Below are 22271 nucleotides of genomic sequence, written 5' to 3' on the forward strand. Positions count from 1 at the left end.
GGGTCTGCAGACATTCAAACTAGATTCTGCAAGTCAGGTGATAGTTACAGGGCAAAACATCTTCCGTGGTTGAAACAAGGCATTAAGCATCTCCATCCCGTGCACAGGGGAAACCTAAGAAAGCCAGGGCCTTTCCCCCACCTCTATCCAAGGGGGGGGGGAACAGGTCATTTTTTTTACTTTGCTTTTGGGGATGGAACGCTGGCTGACATGGGAGCAAACTGGCTGGCTGGCTGGCTGGCTCCTGGAACAGGCACACTCCGCCTGACAGCCAGTTTTTTGTCGCAGGTCCTCCTATACAGGAGGAGGAGGAGGAGGAGGAAAGCCATAGCCCAGGGGCTTAGCGGCCTGTACCAAAAGGGCAGGCGGAGAGGCTCTGCCCAGCTGTGGTTTTGGTGCCGGCTCCAGCTGGAGGCACACGCCTTGCACGCCCCCGTTCTTAACATGCTCAAAGCAGCTGACTTGAAGTGCTCCAACGTTGAGCTGACAGCCACTGAACCCGTTCCCTTTCTCCGTTCTCTGAGGTTCTGGGCAACTGGGGAACAGTTTCACCAAGGAAGCCAATAATCTAAACAGAAACAAGAGGCAAGCAGGGAGGTCGAAAGAAGAACCGTCTCCCAATGGGATGGATGGATGGATGGATGGATGGATGGATGGCATCCTCAGAACAAGTTGAATTATGTCACTGTGGGGCTCCATCAAGGGAACGTGGATTCCCAGCATGTTCACGGAGAGGGTGTAAAGGGTCACTCTATGTTCTAGCACAAGGGGAAGTCTAAGTATCAAACCGTCCCGTCCCCCCTCCCAAACACCCCAAGGACTTGCCAACTAAGAATAATTTCCACAAGACCAAACCAGCATGAGCCCAGGTGAGGGTTTCGCAGGACACAAACTCAACAAATCCAGGGCTGGCCGGACCCAGGGCCTGGCCTTCCACTCTGGAGGAAGGCAGCAGGACAGAGCCATGGGTCAGGCATAGGGGGCTGGTCAGGTGGAGGGCTCCCCCGCAGTTCAATCGCCAGCACTGCATCTCCAGTTCAGAGGAGGCTGTGCGGTCCAGAGCCGGAGAGCTCTACCGTCAGAAAGGACAGCCCTGGGCCACGCAGGCCAGCAGCCTGATTCAGTATAGGATCAAAAACACCGACCTGGATGGAACCTTCCTGCTCAGGAACAGTCTACTTCTGATTATCAAGATGCAGGAGAAAAACAATGAAACGTGGGGGGGGGACTCTCTCACAAACATGTATTGTCTGTGCGTTTCCTGAAGCAAGAACCGTCTGACTTGACACTCTCGGAGACAAGGTGTTGGGCTAGGCAGGCCTTTCATCCGATCTAGCAGGGCATGTTTTGTTGGGTTCTTTTTCCGGTGCAGCTACCCACCTCCCACCCTGCCCAAGAGTCTTCCAAAGGTAAACTTGTCACCACTTCTGACCCTTTTCAAAGATGGCGATGATGATGGAGAAGGAGAATGTAGCACCACCACTAGCCCAAGTCAAGGGCATTCTAAATCTGTACATGGGGGTGGGGAATGAGGGCCGGAAATGGGGAGGGGGCGAGGCTAACAGAGGACTGCCAGGGCTGGGGGTAGGAGGCAAGCTGGTAGCCAAGCAGGCAAACGGGGCTGAGCGACCCAAGAACTGCTTGGCCCGTTCCTAACTGGCCAGTGGCTCAAGGCTGGGGAGCTGCTTCATAGGACCAGGGAAGAATTGCACCACCCTACTCCAGCTGAGTAGCCCCTCCTCCGCCCATTCCTTGCTCCCCATCTCCTTCCATTTCAATGTGTTAAAACAACAACAACAACAATGCCATGTATTTTAAATTAACCTGCAGAGGGATTTGAGGGAATCCTGGTCCAAAAAGCTGTGGTCCTTCTTCACAGATGCAATGTCAAGAGGAAACAGCGACTCTAAGGACAAGAAGAAGGAGAGGAAGAATTGAGGTCCAGCTACTGTGGCACTTCAGGGAAGAAGGTGAACTACTGCTTGAAGAGGGCGCATAAGCTGGCTGCAAACAGCTGGAGGAGGGAATGCCCTGAGGCCATCAGTTTGCCAGCCCATTTTCCCAGAGCTGTCTGCAAACTGCAATTTTGTGACTGTATCACACAGGTGTAGAAACTGGCATTCAGCATCCTGAAAATCTCAGAGCTCCATCACACAGACTTTTTCCCCTGGTATGCATCCACGATTTCCACCTCCGATTCATTAGTGTGTCAAGCGCTTATCACTTTCACGTGTGTGCATTGTTGCGCTATTTTGCCTTGTTTACCTTTTCACCTGCACTAGTTCACGCTTCCAGCTATCGCCGCCCCTTCTTCCCCCTCCAGTTCATTGGTTCTTGTGGTTGATGGATGTGGGCACCTTCCCCACTCCCCTGCTCTGGTTTTGTCTAAAGTTTAGCGATTTAGGGTTTCAGCAGGTGGGCACCTCGTATTCTATGATTCTATGTGCAGGACACGGAATAATGGGCTCAAGTTACAGGAAGCCTGATTCCAGCTGGACATCAGGAAAAACTTCCTGACTGTTAGAGCAGTACGACAATGGAACCAGTTACCTAAGGAGATGGTGGGCTCTCTCACACTAGAGGCCTTCAAGAGGCAGCTGGACAACCATCTGTCAGGGATGCTTTGAGGTGGATTCCTGCATTGATCACGGGGTTGGACTCGATGGCCTTAGAGGCCCCTTCCAACTCTACTATTCTATGATTCTACAGCAGGCAAAAGAAGGAGGACAGTTGAAATGGGTGGATGATAGAGCAATGAGAGTAGGGTTGGAGCACTGAAAGAGCTCCAACCCTACTCCAGCTCGACCAACTCGGTGAGCTGGAGGAGAACCGCCCTTGTCCTCCTCTTTCATCAGCAAGATCATCCTCACACACACACACACACACACACACACACACGAAGGGAAGTTCTGCAACATAGCACAAGGACAACACATGGGGATGGAAGGGCAGTTTTATCCCGCATGGAGAAAAAATGCTGCACTTTCCCTGCCCCAGAAAAACATGGAAAATGGAGGGGAAGAGGTGAATTGACTGCAGGACAAGGGACGTCGTGGTGTGAGGATCATCGGGCAAAACGGTAAACAAGGCAGGATGACAGTGCAGGAAAACGCTGGTGTGATGGAGCTCTCAGATTTGATTTGATTTATTATTTCGTTTATATACCGCCCCATAGCCGAAGCTCTCTGGGCGGTTTACAAAAGTTAAAAACAGTGAACGTTAAAAAGTATACAAAATTTAAAAGATTCTATTTTATATTAAGCAATTTTCTAGCCCTTTGTAGACAGATGTCAAAATATGCAAGCAACACTTGGCAAAATGGGTCCACAAGGTGGAGTGTGTGTATGAATGTGTTTAAAAATAATAGTAATAAAAATCATTTCAAAAAATCAATTATAGCAAGCACCTCTTTTAAAACATTAACCTGGTTTAAAATGAAATCTGAATTTAATGCAAGCAAGCATGTTAAAGCCTACATTAATAATAATCCCTTAAAACTGGATCACTTAACAAACACGTTGAGCCAAACAGTTTCCTATGTAATAAAAACAACTAGTGGGAAATATCAGTCAGTAACTTTATCTTAAAGCCAAATGCCCTCACAATTTGGGGGAAATATCTGACCGCTGAAGTTAAACAGGATAAATGTTGTAACAAGTCATGCCTGTGAGCTTAAAGGGTTCTGCAGTGTTTTCAGTTCTGAAATTATGAATATTGAGCTTTGGCTTGTACGCTCGGTGGGAAAACATCTCAGCGGGATGAATCACATCTGCCGGCCCACTTTGCCTTTGCCCGCCCACTCTGTTCTTGGCTCCGCCCCCACCTGCCTCTAGCTCCACCCAAGGCTGGAATGCAGCCCCCCCATCCTGAGACACTCCCCAAATTGGAATTCTGCCCTGGGCCGAAAAGGGTTCGCCACCCCTGACCTAAGTTCTCTCTAATTGGTGTCATTTTCTGGGGCTTGTAATCAGTGTTGCAGCTGGACCAGTCCAGATCCAGGACTTCGTGTTCTTCCAGGGACCCGTCAGGCAGCCATGTCTCTTCCCCCCGCCCTCCAACTGCCATCTCACATTTTAACACAGTTTCTGCATTCCCGATAAGTTAGGGGACAACAACCGTGGCAAAACCGATTTAAAACACGTGCGGTTTTGGCTGAGCAGATGGAGTTTTGCATTTTAAAACCACTTAAGTCACGGCACCCTCATGACGACAGGAACGAAGTGGAGTTTTGCACCTGCTGCCCTCAATACCTACCACTCTCAGGGGGCGGGTGTATTTGGGGGGCCCTGGACCTTCGCCCCGGAGCCAAGTCCTAGCTGCTTCCTGTGTGTTTTTGTTCTTCCTCTGCTTGGGGTGGGGGGCAGAAAGGGTATGCCCTTCGATGCTGTGCTCACCCAACAGAGCATCTCCCAGAGAAGAAGGGTTAGGAACAGGTGGCCATAGTGGACAGCAGATTGTTCCTTTCACTAATCCGCACCCCCACCCCCCACCCGGCTTTTGCCCAGAACAGTCTCTGCACCGGTCTGTCGCCAGGTCGTGTCAGAATAACCTCCATGAGGGTCTCATCTGGCTCTGGGCTGGAACCTCTCCTCCTGGCATCCCCTAGATGCAAGCAAGGGAGGCCGTTTCATGAGTTTGGTCATGGCTTCCGTCTACCCTTTCTGGACCTTCACAAAGCAAAGAGGCCAGCTAGGTGCTTGCATTTCTCCTTCCGCAGAAGTTCTGCCTCGGCCCCAGCTGGGTCACTCCCGCCTGGAGCAACCTAACCCACCGCTACAGTGATGGCCATTGGAGTTGGCCTCCCTTACTCCCCCAGTGCTGGCTCTCTGCTGGAGTTCAAGAAGGTGGCCGCCTGGGGAGACAGGGCTCTTTTGCATCCTGACATGGGCCCAGGCAGGTGGGAGGTTTCCAAGCAGGTAATGAGGCTGGGAAGATTCCCTGAGGGCAGCTGGGACCCCAGAAGAGACTCTGACCGACAACAGGGAGCAGTGAACAAACTAAAGGCGTACGGTTGAAGGGGCCAGCCGGCCGGCCACCTGCTCAAGAGAGGCCCTGCCTGGAGACAGACCATGGGTGGGTCCAGAGGAAACAAAGCCATGCCGAGCTGGAAACTAGCCAGGCCCATTGTCACAACGACCCAAGTCAGGGGGCGTGGGGAAGGAGGGACTTGCATGGAGCTCAATCCTTCTACACCAATAGCGGAGGGGGACATCGGAGGCACACACACACCCCTCCGCCAATTCTGTCTTGCAAGGGGCTGCTGGAAGGCACCGTCCATCTCGCCAAGGCTGAGCACGAGTGAACCAGTCCCCCTGACAAACTCCAGTGGGCCACGCGGGGCAGAAAGGGCCGGGCCTTGCCTCCCGCCAGCTCCCCCCGTCAGCCCAGACCCAGCGCCCGGGTCGTGCTTACCTTCATAGAGCTGTGCATATTGAGGAAACCCCGCTGCACGCAGCCAGTCACACGCTTTCTTGGCCTCGGCTTCTGCAACAAAGCGAAGGAGCAGACATGAGGAGATGCAGGAAGCCTCGAGTTTGCCAAAGGCCCCAAGGACAAGGGGCAACCGGGGGAGGGGGGATGCTCCCGTGGTGGACTGGCCTGAGCCGGACCGCCCGGCGTCAGGATTCCTCCGGACCACGAAGCCAACCGTGCCCTTGTCCAACCTGGCCTGTGCTCTTGGAATGAGGTTCAGGGTCAGGCGACAACATACATTAAATGTGTGACTGCATTTAACACAAAAGCAGCTTTTTCATTTTAAGTAACAGCTGAACGTGTGGAGGGGAGGGATAGAATTGAGACTACAGCGTGTGGGAAGGGGGGTCAGTCCACCCCACGCTTCCCCCCGAGGGCAAATAGCAGCTCCCGGGGTGATTTGGGGGGGGGAACTATAGTGTGGGGAGGGTTAACACCCATTCCCTACACGCCACGGATTAGATCCCGGCCGCCCCCTCCCAGTGCTGGAAACCATTATCTTTATGTTGAAATAGAAGAACCTATTTAATGTCTCATTTGTTCTGGCTTTCTAGAACCAAGTTTTAGGGCTGCCCTCACACCCTACCTGCCCTTCCCTATATTGTGGGGACTATCAAACGTCAACACGGCGAGAAAAAAGTCCACATCTCACTTGGTGTTTTATTTTTAAAGGTAGGAAAAGCACTTTGCAGCCTGCACTTAGCTCTGCACAAAGGTTCCAGAAGAGAACTCCGCAGGTCATCCTTGGTTTAAGCACACACACACAGAGAGTGCATATTTTAACCACTCTACACATATGAACCATCACCCCCATGACAGCAGCCTCTATCCAGAACAAACAGAAGCAGAGCAAGGGGCCTGTGTTTTTCAAAGGCCGGGATCATTCTAGCGCTAGCAAAATGCCCGTCTTCATGCACCTGAATTTCACAAGCTTCCTTGGCATTTATGTGGGCTCCGTGTGAAAAGGCACATTGCAGCCCCTGCAGGATCCTTGCCAGGGAAGACTGGGCCATCCAGTGCCAGCAGTAAAAGGCAGGATATTCCTACACTGCTTAATTTGTCCCCATAGGAGTGAACAGCAACTATTCAGATCTATGGGAAAAAGTAATGGGGTTATACCAGGGCTGAGGGTGCAGGAGGGGTGTGTGGGTGGGTGTGGGTGTGGGTGTTAATGCCTTCTGCCCATGGTGAACCAGTGACCATGGCTTTTAAGAACCAAACCCTGCTTCTATCTGCATAGCCCCATTTTAAATTATATTATTTACATGCAGATATAAATATATGTGGGCCTCTCAGATTCAAGGGGGTATTAAAACTGTTGGAATCCTGTCCCATAAGTGGGAGCCCTGGAGTGTGTCAGGGCACGTGCATAGTTCAAAGCTGCCCAATTACTAGAAACATCTGAAAACGAGGCAGGTTTGCTCTCCCAACCACCACCAAGGAAAAAAACGGATTTGGTTTTCTTTAGTAATGTCCCAGCTATGCCCTGTATCTATGCAATGCTTGTCATCAGAATGCCCCTGACCCTATTATGGAGCCTCGACTTCTCCTGCACCCCGCCACCCATTCCCCATCGCTGCTTCAAAGGATTTGTTTGAACAGACAACAATTGGAGAATCTCCACGGCCACTGCAAGTTTTCAGCTAGGAGAAAACGGACATCAGCAAGAGAGCGTTCCAAAGAGTAAAGCAAAGAAATATGCAAAGGGCCAACAAGAAGGTGGCTGCCGTGTCTTGCTTTCAGAGCACAGTGGAGAGCCATGCTCACCCTTGGAGGCAGGCACGGTGCGCGGATAGAGCAGCACTGCAGCGGAGCTGAGGCTGTGCAGGCCTGGTCCACCATCCGCACCACCGCACAATGCTTTCTCAGGCAAATGTTCAGTTGCTGATATCCAGATGCAGACAAGTCCTTAGTTTCCTCTCCAGAGTAGCAAGGAAAATGGGGTGTGTTCACTAGGCAGGTCTGGGATCCTGCTGAACTCTGCTTCACATCAGCATTGGGAATGTGAACTCAGTACAGGCCATTTCCTTCCTTCCCGCTGTTCCAAGAGCACTAGATGTAGGGCAGGGGGTGGCGGGGTGGGGAGACAGGAATTCCCGCTGGCCTGTAGGAACAGGGTTTGTTTCTGTATCAAGTTCTTCAGCTGCCCATGTCCACGGTGCACACACAAATTTGGGAGCAGATCAGGGCAGGCGCCTGAAAAACGCCTCTCTGGCCACCAGCATCAAAAAGTTGTCCAAGCAACTCTGTCCACACCAAGAGACAGCAAGAGCTTTCTTGGCCCCCAAAGGATTCATGGAAGCGATCAAGGAGTCTGACCCAACCACACAGTAAACGCACCGAGGGCAAATGCTTCACTGTTTTTATTCCAGTACAATATAAATGTATCAGAATGCAATAGAATGAATTTATTTATTTATTTTATTTATTACATTTCTATACCGCCCAATAGCCGGAGCTCTCTGGGCGGTTCACAAAAATTAAAACCATTCAAAGTATAAAACAACAGTTTTATGAATGCATTAGAAATCCAATATAAACATGCAATATTGGTCTTCCTTTATGTGCCAGATTTAGACTAGTTTCACAATCCTGTTATAATCCAATTACAGGCAGAGGTTGTTATGATTTCCATTTCTTTGCTATTTCTATTTTTGCAAACAAAATATATCTTAACCCCAAATCCTTACATTTTACACTTTCTTTTAAACTGCACCTTAAAATACTGATTGGACTATGTGTTAACCTACATTTGGTTGATCTGGGGGGGAAATATCATGCTGGTGCTTTTGAATTTAAATACTTCTGTTCCAATAGAGCAGAAGCCGTCAGACTTCCTGAATCAAGGGAGACCTTTTATGCATTGACTTGCCTGCCACCTCCACCCCACCAGACACTACAAAAGCCACTGGAAATACGGTACATAACCTCAAACTGGGGTGGGGATGTCATGATGGTGTCCCTTTGCCGCTCGTTCCTTGAAGACCCCATGGTATCGCAGCTGTGGGGAGGGAGCAGCAAATCCCCATGGCAGGAGGGAGCAGTGGGTTCCGCTTGCGCATTGGGCCTGCCCCCTGCCCGGTCTCCCCACCTAACCATGGGCTTCATTCCCCCCTCCCCCAGACTCCATCCAAAGCGAGGTCACCACAGACAAATGGGGGTGACTTTTTAAGTGCACAGTTTCAGGGGGAAAGCCGTGGCGGCTGCATCGTATAAACTACACAGCACCACTGGGCAGCCACAATGTGGTGTGCAAGGTGTGTAGACAGCCCCTGGGCACAAGTTTATTCCACACTGCTCAAACGCTTGTGTGGAAAAACTTCACAAAACACTCCTCTCCCACTGAAATGCTTCTTTGTGTTCATAAAAAAGGTTTGCACATAACACAGGGCTCATGTCTTAATTCGAGAAAGAAATCATTACTTTTTTTGGTTCAATTCCAGCTTGGGTTCATCTTAAACTGCTCCCTGTTTGGTTGTGATTCAGAGCAATAGAAGTTTGGGAAACTTATCTGACACAAACACCCGGGCTGGTTCTGTTCCAGTTCACATGGGGTAAATTTTCTCATTTATTTTATTATTCATCTGACCTAGTCCTTGACCACTTTTCAATACCACAGTCTTCCCAAAGTGGCTTTACAATACAAAATGTTTGCTATACATGTCACTGAGCTCGTCCATGAGTGGGAAAGGAGCTCCACACTTGGGCCGTAGCTTTCTTGGGATCGACCAAAGTGCCTAAATGAATGCAACAAAAGCTTTCACCCATTTGTGGTATTTTGGCTGCTCCTAATAAGCATAGCAGTGCACTTCAGTATCAAGCAAATCATAAAAGTGTCTTAAATGTAAACAAACAAATAAATAAAACAATAATCACATGCATACATATAATGCCATCATTCTCTATTATTAGAGAATACGCGTCAAACATGTCAAGAGTCCTTGAAGGCGGGCTCTAAAATATATTTCTCCACTCCCAGAAAAGATGCAGATGTTTAAACAACTGGGATTTTTTTAAAACAACAACAACCCACTACTATGCCAAACTAATTATATATATTATTCAGGTGTTTCCAGCCCATTTCTTGTTGTCCTGGGTCTGCAGCGCTGCAAGGAGGCCCACGCCAGCCTCTGCCACCATCCAGGGGGCCACCATCCAGGGGGCGGCTGCAGCCTCCCCTCCTCCTGGCAAGGGGGAGACCAGTGTGGCCCCGTCCATCGGCCAGAGAAGGAGAAAGCGCACCGGAGGGGGTGGGGCGCTTCCCTGCTTCCTGCCAAAGAGAACCCTCAGCTCTAACTTGCATGTACAGTGCAAAGATGCATTTAATATCACATGTAGTTTGACTCTCAGTTTTTGGTGCTAAAACAAATTTCTGTGCTGGACATGCATCAGAGGCATCCTGTTCCTTCCTTCTTCGTGCCTGCCCTTTGCCCCGGCTGCCCCACTACAACTATTTTGCACCTGGTGGACCTCAGACCTGTAGTAAAAAAAATCCTAGTAACAGCTAACAAGCCAGAAGTCCACCTAGCCCTTGATTAAAGCATCAACACACACACACACACAAGTTACTGAATTCCACAGCAAGCTTACAATTCCTCGTTTAAAATACCCACACAGGTAATTGTAGCTGGGTAAGGAGGGGATCAGGTCCTGTGTGTGCCCCAGGTACAATCTATTCCTAAAACATAACTACAGGTAGGATCCATTGGGACTGCTGCGTTCCCAACCATTCCAATGTACAAGCGGAATCCACTGCTTGCACAATGGGAATTTATTATTATTATTATTATTATTATTATTATTATTATTATTAATTTATTTATATAGCACCATCTATGTACATGGTGCTGCACAGAGCAAAACAGTAAATAGCGAGACCCTGCCGCATAGGCTTACATTCTAATAAAATCATAATAAAACAATAAGGAGGGGAAGAGAAAGCAAACAGGCACTGGGTAGGGTAAACAGGCACTGGGTAGGGTAAACAGTCACTGGGTAGGGTAAACAGGCACTGGGTAGGGTAAACAGGCACTGGGTAGGGTAAAACTAACAGTATAAAGTCAGAACAAAATTAAGATTTAAAAGCTTTAGCACTTTGCAAAGCAAGGCTCAAAAAGAACAGAGATGCTCATTTCCAGATCAGGACTGGATGGCAGAGCTCCATCATCCAAGCTCCGCCGACCGGCCCCATTCCAGAAACTAGTATTTCCACTTGTTTCTGGTTCCTATCCGAACCGCTAAATCCTGGTTGTGGAGCAGAGGGTCCTCAACCCTGATCAGAAATTAACCACAGATTTCCTGCTGCGTGAGAGCGCAGGCCTGGGCCAGACCAGAGGCATCATCATCTGTGTCGGCCATCCTGCTGTGGGCTGGTCATTATGACGACACCTGGGCCACATGGGTTCTTACCACTGATTGAAAGGCATATGGACTTTTAAGCCAGAAGGAATTGCACATTAAAACACATACACACATCCAACTAAGAGCACCCACAAAGCCCTGAATATTTATTCCATGATTGTTTGTTTTTTAAAAGAAACTTATTTACAGTATAAAGGAAATTCCCCTCTGTTTCTATTCTTAGAAATGTTCCAGAACTCACTGCCAGGAGAAACCCCTGTCCAAACCTATGAAACTTTTCCGCAGTGTCTTACATTTTAAAAAAACTTTTTTTTGTAGCCAAGCCATGGAATGACTCCTATTCGCTTCACGGGGAGGTGGATCGAGTCTTGAAAAAAGTATAAACTTAGAATCATAGAATAGCAGAGTTGGAAGGGGCCTAGAAGGCCATCGAGTCCAACCCCCTGCTCCATGCAGGAATCCACCCGAAAGCATCCCCGACAGATGCTTGTCCAGCTGCCTCTTGGAGGCCTCTCGTGTGGGAGAAGAGCCCACAACTTGGTTTCTTACTCGTTACAACTGCCTCCTAACCTCAGTCCACTGGAATTCTGTCAGAGCGAACTATTCGGACATGCCCGGCCTAGCGTGCCAGCACCGCCACCCACCCACGTGGAGACAGGAAAAACAGCTTCCCAGACATGGCTGGAAAACTCCAGCGGCCTGAGCCTGACTCCCAGGAATCGGAGACATTTACTTAGCCCTGCGGCATAAACTGTGAGGAAGCCAGGGCACCGTTGCCTGCGCATCCTGTTCCACAAGACCTCCTCACAACCAGGACCTGGGGCATGGATCTGTACATCTCCCATCGCAGCAGACGCAAAGGCCGCCTCAGCGCCTCCCTGTATGTTCCCCCTCCATGCCTCCTCGCTTCCCCACCTTCTCCATCAAGCTGAACTTGAGTGCCGCCCCAGCAGATGAGGCTTCTCTCTCTTCCACAGTTAATTCTTCTGCATGCGTGCGTGCGTGCGTGCGTGCGAATATATTTCTTTTATTTATTTATTACATTTATATACCGCCCCACAGCTGAAGCTCTCTAGGCGGTTTACAACAGTTAACAGTTTTCAAAATGCCTTGCAGCTGTTGCTTCCTTGAAGGGCATTTTCTCTAATTTCGTGGACTCTGGAGGAAGAACTGAATCCAACCAGGCAGTTTGCTCTTTTCATATGTTCAGCAGCCAGAAGAAAACCCCCAAACCCTGCTCCTGAGTGTGTTCATGGAATGGGGAGGCACCTGAACGATAACTAGCCTTCTATAGGATCGCACGTGTTCTTGTTTCCTCCTCACTTCCTCCCTTCCTCTAAGCGTTTAGCAGTCACCCTCTGTGAACTTCTTTGTGCAGCAGTGTCCCAGGGCTGGAAAACTGCTTTTTAAAATTTATTTATCCTGTTCAAAATGGTTGTTGCCTTTCCAACTAAAAAGTGTTCAAGGCAACATAGAACTTTTCAAAAATTCTCACAGAGAAACAATAGCATATGCATAATTGCAAGCTGATATACCCAGCAGAGACTGGCAAATGCCTTTGAGAACAACAATTTTCACACTAGGAAATTGGAACCTAAACTCCGGACTACCCCCTACCTTTGGAGGGGGGGATCCAAACCAAAGCCAGGACGCCCTTCTTTGTGGGAGAACTGCTGCAGGAAGACTATGTGATAAATAGCTCAACTCTTCCCCAGTAAAGCAGAAAGCCAGGAGCCCAAAGATGGGTAGACTCACCATGGAGAACGCTTCCAGACCTGGCTTGGCTCATCAGAACTGGCACATGAAGAGAGCCACCCAATCCACACTGCCCTTTGTCCCCTGTGCTTCGGGGGGGGGGGTTCCCATGCGCCTCCCCCTCGAAGACTGAGGTTTCCCAACTCAAATCCTTCAAAACAGCGGGCTGGAGGCGTGGAGGAGCTCCTGTCCCATCCCAACCGTCCTGCAGTTCTGAGCAACTGCCCGTTGCTGACCCTTATTCATATGAGAGAGACATCCATTTCCTCATTACCAAGTGCTGCTTATGCTGCGGGGGGTGGGGGGGTGAGCTGGTCAGACTACAGAAAAATCCAGCGCAATGGGCCCCTGTGTCTGCCTCCAACCATTTCCTTGGTGTGCTGAGTGACAAAACCAAACTTTGTGTATGCAGAGGGCTTATGCAAGACAAGCCCTCGAGGTGCAAGACAAGATTTCATCAGTTTGTAACAGAAAAGCAAAAGACCATCAAGCGTTCAAGCAATGAGCCAGGAATACACATTTCTCCGTCTCAAAGAAGGACCAGGGATTGGGGCCAAAGATACAAGAGGAATTCATGAAATGCATCTGCAAAACACAGCAGCTTGCCAATTCTAATTTGCCGTGACAAATAACTGCAATTCTTTAATGAAACCTGAGCTGCTCCATGAAGGAAAATGTGCATTTAACAAGTACGGCAAACCACAGGGGAGTAGAGACCACCGTCCGAAAGGCCTCTGTGAGCATGTCCTGGAAATGGTTTGGGAGGCCACTGCCCTAGCCTGTATAATACATGACGGCAAGAGGCATCCCTTGACAACACTGCCATGCCGCAGGGAGAGGGATCCCCAAGCATCCAAGCACCAGCCCTAAGTCCAAGGACTGTGCATGCAATTCCCACCCACACAGGAAGACGCGAAGTGTGTTCCAAATATGATCTCATGTCATTGCAACGTGAAGGAATAACAGCAATAGGGCCGAGAGCAGCACTGGTGGATTCATAGTGGTGAAGATGCCATCCACTCTCTCAGGTTGCCCTGCAGCTCACTGGCATTCACAACACTAGTTAAAAGGTGCTGGGGCTCAAGCCAAGTGTGCCTTGCTTGAGCCCCTCCGTAGTTCCAGGTTATTGGGCTAGTTGTGTTTGCTCAACTGAGCCCGTGTGGCGTAGTGGCTAGAGTGTCAGACTGGGAGTCGGGAGATCCGGGTTCTCGTCCCCACTCGGCCATGGAAACCCACTGGGTGACTTTGGGCCAGTCACAGGACTCTCAGCCCACCCTACCTCACAGGGTTGTTGTTGTGAGGATAAAGTGGAGAGGAGGATTATGTTCGCCGCCTTGGGTTCCTTGCAGGAAAAAAGGCGGGATATAAATGCAATAATAAATAAAATAAATAAATAGAAATTTTAGAACGTAAGCCATATGGCAGGGTGTTTTGTATTTTGTTTTATATTGTTCTGTACAGCACCATGAAAATTGATGGCGCTATATAAATTATTATTATTATTATTAATAATAATAATAATAATAAATAAATAAATAAATAAATAAAACTGAGAAGAAAAATGCACTCTGGGCAGGCTCAGAAGCACTATTGCCCTTATCATTTCTTCCTCTGCTGCAGGGCTATGGCCTGACCTTAAGAAAAACATTTAATAGCAAAAATCAGACAGAAGGTAAACCTTCAGTCTCTCCTTCTCTTTCAGATAAAGGGGATTTCAATAATTCTGGTAGAGTAAAAAATGATTTTACTGAGGTACTGGGTGAAATCACGATTATGCCTTCCTGCTGAGGAGCAGCGCTCATGGGAACATAAGCTGCCTTATACTGTCAGACTTTGTCCATCAGCTCATTTTTCAAAGTGGCGTGCATGGGGACAGCAGAGGGCCCTCTGGAATCTGATGGATAAATGGTTTGACTGATCAGAACCACTGAGAGACAGGATATATTTCATAACCCTGCTGGGTACACAAATGCTGCAGAACCCAAACTAAGTCAGGTTAGCATCAGAGGACCAGGTGGAGAAGCAAGTTGGAGAGGCTGCAAACTAAAAGCAAGCATCAGTAGGTGTGCACCTACGCCTGTAGATCCACATCGGGAGCGAGAAGGAATCGCTTTCGGAAAAGACCAGGTGAGGGAGGGAGGGAGGGAGGGAGAGCTCCTTCCGCTCCCCCAAGAGAAGCCTGGCCTGGCCCAGCATCGTATTCCACCAGAACAAAAGTTGACCAGGCCTTGGTGTTTCCCCCTTGCTAGCCTTCGGGTTCAAAGCCCAGCTCACTCCCACCTGGGCAAGCAGAGGCACAGCTTTGGCTGACGTTCACTGCAGCAGGTGGGGCAAAGCAGGGGGGGTGTTTAAGGGGCCCCTCCTCACCCTCGGCTTCCCTTCTGGAGCTCAGCGCAGTTCTCTGCAGGAAAAGCCTTACCCAAGCTTGCTCCTGGCCAGACACCCCCCTGTCGTGAGGGCTCCTGGCGCCAGCGAAGGAAGCCAGGTCATAATATCCTGCGGCAGCAGAGGTTGGTCGGCTGCCTCAAGGGATTCCTGTTATCCAGGCAAGGCAGCCCACCAGCAAAATGGGGATTGGTGCCAAAGGGAACTGCCTGCTGCAACTAATGGTCAGTAACCTTCCCAACATCCTTGCGTAGTAGGCCAGTGTGATTTTCCCCATATGATGCACCGGGGATGGACGGACGGGGGACGACAGCAACAGTTTCTGGCCTGAAGGGAGTTCACTGGTGAGTTTATGGCTTTCCTCATTTTTTAAAAAAATATTCTTTTTATTGAGCTTTAACAGTATGTTTATAATATTTGCAACGACTACATAGAAAATATTACTTTTTCAACTTGGCAAAGCGCAAACGCTGCATAATCACAGGAAGTTCAATTTATTAATAACTTGCTTAATTAGGGGTTTAAGATTTATTTGTAATTATCTAAATGTATCTTTACATACATATCTGCCCGTGAGATGCTGGTGGCTTTCTTTGAGAACCTTGTTTGGTAATAATATCAATGCATTTATACCAAATTGTATGAAAGGTGTAAGATTCTTTTTGCTGCCTTTCGACCCTCTCGGTTTAGTTAATTTTTCAGCCAACACAACTGGTTTCCTCATTCATAGCTCATTTTCTAAACCAAGGGCAAGATGGATGGATGATATTCTGGAGGTGACAGACTTGACCTTGGGGGAGCTGGGGGTGGCGACAGCCGACAGAAAGCTCTGGCGTGGGCTGGTCCATGAAGTCACGAAGAGTCGGAAACGACTGAACGAATAAACAACAAAAACAAGGAGGTTGTGAAATGGTGGCCGAAAGAGGCAAGAAAAACAGACGGGCCGCCGGGGCTACACACCTTTGCCTTTACGAGGCCAAGCGGCCGCGATGGAGGGATCCCTGGAGCCTGGCTTCCATTGTACAGTGAAGAGCCGTTCCCAGGGGGAAGGCCAGCAGGCCTGTCAGGAATGGTTCTAAGGGATGTCACAGGGTTTCCAAAGGACAAAAGAGCAATCACTTTGACACAGCAGCTTCCGTGGCAGGAATGTGAGGAATATTGCAAAACAGGATGCAGAGAGGAATTGGCCCCAGGCAGCAGGACTCAACTGACAGTTAGAGGCTGATGGATACCAGCCAGGAGGCCTGTTAGATTATCTGTATCCAACTGCTCCTCCATGGTCCCCCCACTCATGAGGTGCCTTCGACATGACCCCTGGGCTGCACAAGTTAACTAGATCCCTTGGACTCAGGGTTAGGCCAAAGGTGTAAAGAGAGGTGCTGCAGCTGGACCAATTCACCAGCAGCACTCACCTGGGGGAGGCAGGGACCTTGCTACTGTCACACATGCCTTGGGAACTGTAATCCACTCTATATGGGTCTGCCCTTGATGACAGTCCAGAAAAATCACTTGCTTGACGATGCAGCAGCACATTCATTATCAGGTCCCAAACATAACAAGCAGATGATGTTCAAATAACTCTCTACTTTGTTAATTTGTCTCTAGGCTAAATTCAAAGTTCTTGGGCCTCCATCTGTATGATCCTCTCTGGGATTTGAGGTTACCTGTTCCAGTTACCTACCTGATATTGGTTTGGCTTTCTTTGGGTCTGAGCCTTTTCAACAGTGGCTCCCCTCTGAGACCCATTTGGCCTTCAGAAAGATTCTTAAGACTTTTAAAAAATGCTCAGACCTTCAAGGAACAGGTTTCTCTGTCAACTTGCATCGTTGCTTCTGTTTTCTATTATTAAAGTTTGTAGTGCTTATAGTTTTTTCTGTTTGTTAATTTAATATTTTGTACATAATGTACTTAGCAATAATTTCCTGGTCAAAGACACAAAAAGTCCTCTCTGCACGGCACTAGTGAGACCACACCTAGAGTATTGTGTACCATTCTCGGCACCCCATTTCCAGAAGGACATCGACAGATTAGAACAGGTTCAGAGGAGAGCAGCAAAGATGACCTGAGGACATGCCCTGTGAGGACACACTGAAGGAACTTGGGATGTTCTGTCTGGAGAAAAGAAGACTGAAGGGAGATATGTGAGCAGGGTTCAGGTACATAAAAGGGCCCCACAGGGAAGATGGTCAAGAACTATTTTTCTTGTCCACAGAAATTAGGACCCAAAATAATGGGTATAATTTAACAACTACCTAGATTCTGATGAAATATAAGGAAAAACCTGACGGTAAGTTCTATACAACAGTGGTGGTTGTGGGTTCTCCATCTCTGGAGGTTTTTAAGAAGAGGCTTGGCAGCCACCTCTCATGGATGGTTTAATTGGTTTTCCTGCACATTGAAGAGGGTTGGACTAGTGCTGGTTGAAGTGAGACAATGGGTGACATGGAGGGGACCTAAAGGCATTTCCAAGTGTGTCCTAAGTCATGGACTCCAAGCTGGGTTAAGCCACAGTGGAGAAATCCAGCACGGACTGCTGGCATCTCCAGTTAAAAGGCTCTGAAGTAAGTAGCACAGGAGGAAAAAGATTTCAAGCTTGAGATGCCTGGAGCACTGATACAAGTTGGCCATCACAAGAACATGCCAGATATACAGAACACTGAACATCTGATGAACTGACCTGGGTCCAGGAAAAGGCTCCTCATGCAACCCTGCTCCTCCTTTTTCCATTGGAGAGAATCTGGGTATGAGACAGGGCTGGTCTAGACTACATCTAGCTGTGAGCCCCACAAGGCCTGGCCCTGGCCTCTGCCCGGCTCGTTTCCACCTGGTCTGGAACGTTCACCAACAACTAAGGCTCCTCCGCACAGAAGACACAATGTTTATGAACGTTTGTGGTGTTGTTGTGCCAATATATTGATTTGTTTGTTGTTCTTGTGAGCTGCTTTGAACGTAATTTGGAAAAGTGACATATGAATACCTTTGATATGAATACCAAAGGCACACCTTTGACTAACGGGAGCCCCTCCGCTTTTGGCTGGGCTGCACCCACGTTCAAAAAGGCAGCGCACTGCCCGGCAGTCCTGTGGGGGCTCAGGGCAAGGTGCCAGCAGCTGTTCCTTTCCAGAACTAAGAAGATTCCCCAAAAAGGGGGCCTGGGAACAAGCAGCCTGAGCTGTCGCACACCCGGTGACCACCTCCCCACAAAGGAGCCACTGTGGCTGAAGGGCAGCCGGCAGCAGCTTAGCAGAAAAGACTCACAATCGGCTTAAAACATTCCGCAATTAAGCCCAGTTCAACCAGGTCCCTGCTCCCCACCCCCAAGCCCAGTTGCTGCAGTTGCTGGGAGCTGTGGCGCGGCAGGTGCTCCCTTGCCACTACGGAGGCCGCAGCCCAAACAGCAAATGCACAGAGGGAGATGAGCATGAGACTACAGGGGCCTGGATGGCTGTTGGCCAACCCAGGACTTCCTATCCCCCCACCCCCCACACCGTGATCCAGCTCAACATTTCCACAAACAGGGCAAGGAACAATGGGCTTGAGCCAGGAAAACAGATTGATGATCAACCTCGGAAGAAAATTAACAGCAGTCCAGGACTCAACTATCAGTTTATATTTAGTCACAGCGTCTGAGGAAGTTATGCAATCTCCTTCCTCAAAGCCGTTTGCCGTTGCTCTTAACTGGGTGGACCTCTTTCGGGTTTGCTTTGTGGATAGGATACCTAGGGCCGCCAACTCTTCCCTTCAAAAACCGTTTCCACAAGCAGAGTGCCTCTGAGCAAGTGCTAACTTCTCCCCAGGAGAACGCTGAAAACATAATGGTGAAGTGCCATTGAGCATCTTCCCCAAAGTGCCTGGCTTCTTGAAAGGATGTGCTCCCTCTTTTGACTGGCGAACATCTGGCCACACCCCGGAATTTGGTAGCCTTTGCCTAACTAGTCCCAGCCAGCTTGCTTGGAGCGGTGGCGGCGGCAGCGGCGGCATCTTGCAAATACTCCACTTCCCCCTGGCTGGGAAGGAAACCATGTAGCATTGCCACCCAATTAAAGAAGGTTTAATCAATCAATGATCTGAGTTTTAGCCAACTGTTCAATTAGATTTGCATACGAGTAAAACCAATTATATCTGACACATGAGAACCCTTTATATGTTTAGAGTAATGCTTGCAGAGCATCGCTGTAGAAAAGGCATTCCTCTTAGGAGAGGCAGAAGGGAACGCCTCTGTGAAGACGGCACTTGCCACCTAAAGATTTCATAAGTGCTGGTATTCAAAATAGCCATTTCTTAAACTGCTGCCTGATTAAGAGTTTTTAATTGGCTAACTGAGTAATCGTTTCAACAGAATAGCCCAAAAGCTAGGATGGGACCGCGGGCAGGCACTTAACAACGGGGAGGTTTGGGGGTTGGCATAACTGGGCACCTGGGGCTGAGAAGGGCCACGACCCCCCACCATGGACACCATCAGAAGCCCACCCACCCGCCCCACTGCCGCCCTATGTCAAGTGCTCCTGCCACTGCACCACCATCAAAGCTGTGGGCAGGGCACAGCTGCTGCTTGCTGCCTCTGCCAGTCACACGCCTCAATCCTTCCTTCTCAGAAGTCCATCAGGGGCATTTATCCTCGGAGCTCAGCTGGTGCTCAGCTCCGTTCCACAATGGACAGCCACCATACTAGGTCCCCCAAGACACATTGGCCAGTGCTGACCACCCACAGACATGGCAGCCGCCTGATCTATAATGGAGCTGAGCACCAACATAGCTCCCACAATATGCTCCACTGGTGAGTGACTGGCAGGGGGGTCTGAGGGCAGCACCGGGGTGGGGTGGGGGGCAGGCTGGCACTGGGCAAGTGCCCACTGGCGGCACCATGCAATGTCTAGCACCAGCATCTGGACTGCTTGGGCTTATTATTATTATTATTTTATTATTATTATTATTTATTTATATAGCACCATCAATGTACATTGGGCTTATCCAGGAAACCAATACTCATGGGTGTAAAATGGCCCATGCCTGGAAAAGGCACAAGAGCACTGCGGGGGGAGGTGGCAATCTTATGAGGGGGCCTCTCCCATTCCATCCTTTCTGAATGCCAGAGAGAGATTGAAATCTGCTGCTTTTCCAGGGAACCCACCACCACATTTATCTCTTCCACTCAGAAATCACCCTCAAAGATGGTAGGAAATCTCTTCTTTCCATCGGAATGCAGTAAAAAGTTACACAATCCAGCAAACACCACAAACAGTGTTGTGCAAACACAATAATGCTGGCGGAATTCTACTGGTATGTACAAATTCCTGACAGGTTCTGGACTTGTCTGTGCACTGCAGCATCTAGCTAGCATGAGTACCTACCATGTCTCATTTTCTCTAACTTTGGCTCTGGCTAACTTGAATACTAAGATGCATATCATTAACTTAATATAAATAACACATTTATGAATGCCAGACGTGCCAAAGTCGGTCCAAATCCTCTGAGGTTTTCTCTTTCCCTCTGCTATTTTGTCTCTTCAAAAAGAAGCATGAACATAAATCTTATATTCTAATTTTTTAAAATAAAATCAGATAAAAGAGAAGAGTTAAGGGCCGGCCACTGTAAATTTGCTCATGCACCAAAAAAGGCATGGAAGCTACAGGTTCAGGCATCTGAAAAAGAAGTCCCCCAGATTGCGCTCACTTACCTCCGAGACACCCCCATGTTCCCACCTTCAGCCCACTCCTGCTCTTTTGCAGTTTGGGGAGCACTAAAGCTCAGGCCAGCTGGCTGCAAATGCCCTTCCTCCCCCTGGCTTCCCACCCCGGCTGCTTTCCAGATATACTTCCATCTGGCATGGGGAGAATGGCATAACTTAGTATTAGCAGGGAGGCACAGTGGAATGAAAGAGGGTGTTGCTAGAAGGAGGTCGCAGAGATGGACCCCACCTGGCTGGGGGCAGGAGGGACACTTGACGCATGTGTCTGAGGAGGAGAAGTCTCACATCTATGGTGCCGACGTGAGACTTTTGGATTCTGGGACCACAGGCTACGCTACTTGGAAGATGGACTGCTGGCAAGGGATGGGTTGCCCCTCACAAGGGCTGGAAATTATGTGTTTGGCCACAGCGTGAAGAACTTGATCAGGAGGGCTTTAAACTGAAGCTTACGGGGGCAGGAGACGTAAACCACGAGGCAACAATGGATGAAGGCCAATGCACCACAGTACAGAGAACAGCTCCAATAGTGCCCCAAAATAGTGTCCGCAACAATGTAGGAACAAAGCCAGACTATAAAACACATGGTCTTCAATGTCTATATACTAATGCTCAGAGTATGGGAAACAAACAGAATGAACTTGAACTTTTATTACATGAAGGCAAATACAACCTGATAGGTATAACTGAAACTTGGTGAGATGACTCTCATGACTGGAATATAGCAATGGAAGGATATAACTTGTTCAAAAAGAACAGAAGAAATAGAAAGGGAGGCGGAGTTGCACTATAGGTTAAAAATACCTATCCCTGCGCAGAAATACAGGCGGATGAGCCTGGGATCCCCAACGAGAGCATCTGGATTAAAATAAATGGGGCAAGGAATAAAAAGAATATGATAATCGGAGTCTACTACCGACCACCCAATCAAGGAGAAGACGAGGATTAAACTTTTGAGAAACAAATTGCCAGTGTTTCAAGGAAGTGTTTCAATGTAGTAGTGATGGGAGATTTCAATTACCCTGATATCTGTTGGGAGGCAAATACTGCCAAAAGCGGCCCTTCCAAGAAATTCCTGACATGTATGGGTGATTTATTTATTTATTTATACTTATTTATTTATTACATTTATATACCGCCCCACAGCCTAAGCTCTCTGGGCGTATAACTTTCTCCTACAGAAAGTGGAGGAAGGAACTAGAGGATCGGCAATCCTTGACTTGATATTGACCAATAGGGATGACTTAATGGATAAAGTGGCAGTTATGGGAACTCTGGGGGAAAGTGACCACGTCTCACTTGAATTCTTGATTATAAAGGAGGCAAAAGCTGAGTGTAGCCATATATGTACTCTGGATTTTAGGAAAGCTGTTTTTAATAAACTCAGAACTATGATAAGAAAGGTCCCATGGCAAGTGAGCCTAATGAGAAAAAGAGTGCAAGATGGGTGGGAGTACTTAAAAAAGGAAATTTTAAAGGCACAATTACAAACAATTCCAACAAGGAGAAAAGATAGAAGACAAAAGAAGAAACCAATGTGGCTCCACAAAAAGCTTAGAGATGACCTAAAATCCAAAAAAGATACATATAGGAAGTGGAAGGAAGGCCAGGG

The 22271-nt window shown here is 48.6% G+C and overlaps 1 protein-coding gene across 2 annotated transcripts in view; it reads right to left on the reverse strand.

Annotated features, from left to right (window-relative positions):
- Positions 1-22271, reverse strand: part of STARD8 (StAR related lipid transfer domain containing 8) — an 85190-nt gene that overhangs the window by 18157 nt on the left and 44762 nt on the right. For both annotated transcript variants that reach the window (XM_063141556.1, XM_063141555.1), the window contains exons 2-3: positions 5413-5484; positions 1825-1906 (exon numbers count right to left, since the gene is read on the reverse strand). The gene's annotated coding sequence lies outside the window, so the exon portion shown is untranslated. The remainder of the gene's footprint in view (positions 1-1824; positions 1907-5412; positions 5485-22271) is intronic.

The sequence above is a fragment of the Elgaria multicarinata genome, chromosome 15, assembly GCF_023053635.1.
Source record: "Elgaria multicarinata webbii isolate HBS135686 ecotype San Diego chromosome 15, rElgMul1.1.pri, whole genome shotgun sequence".
Classification (NCBI taxonomy): domain Eukaryota; kingdom Metazoa; phylum Chordata; class Lepidosauria; order Squamata; family Anguidae; genus Elgaria; species Elgaria multicarinata.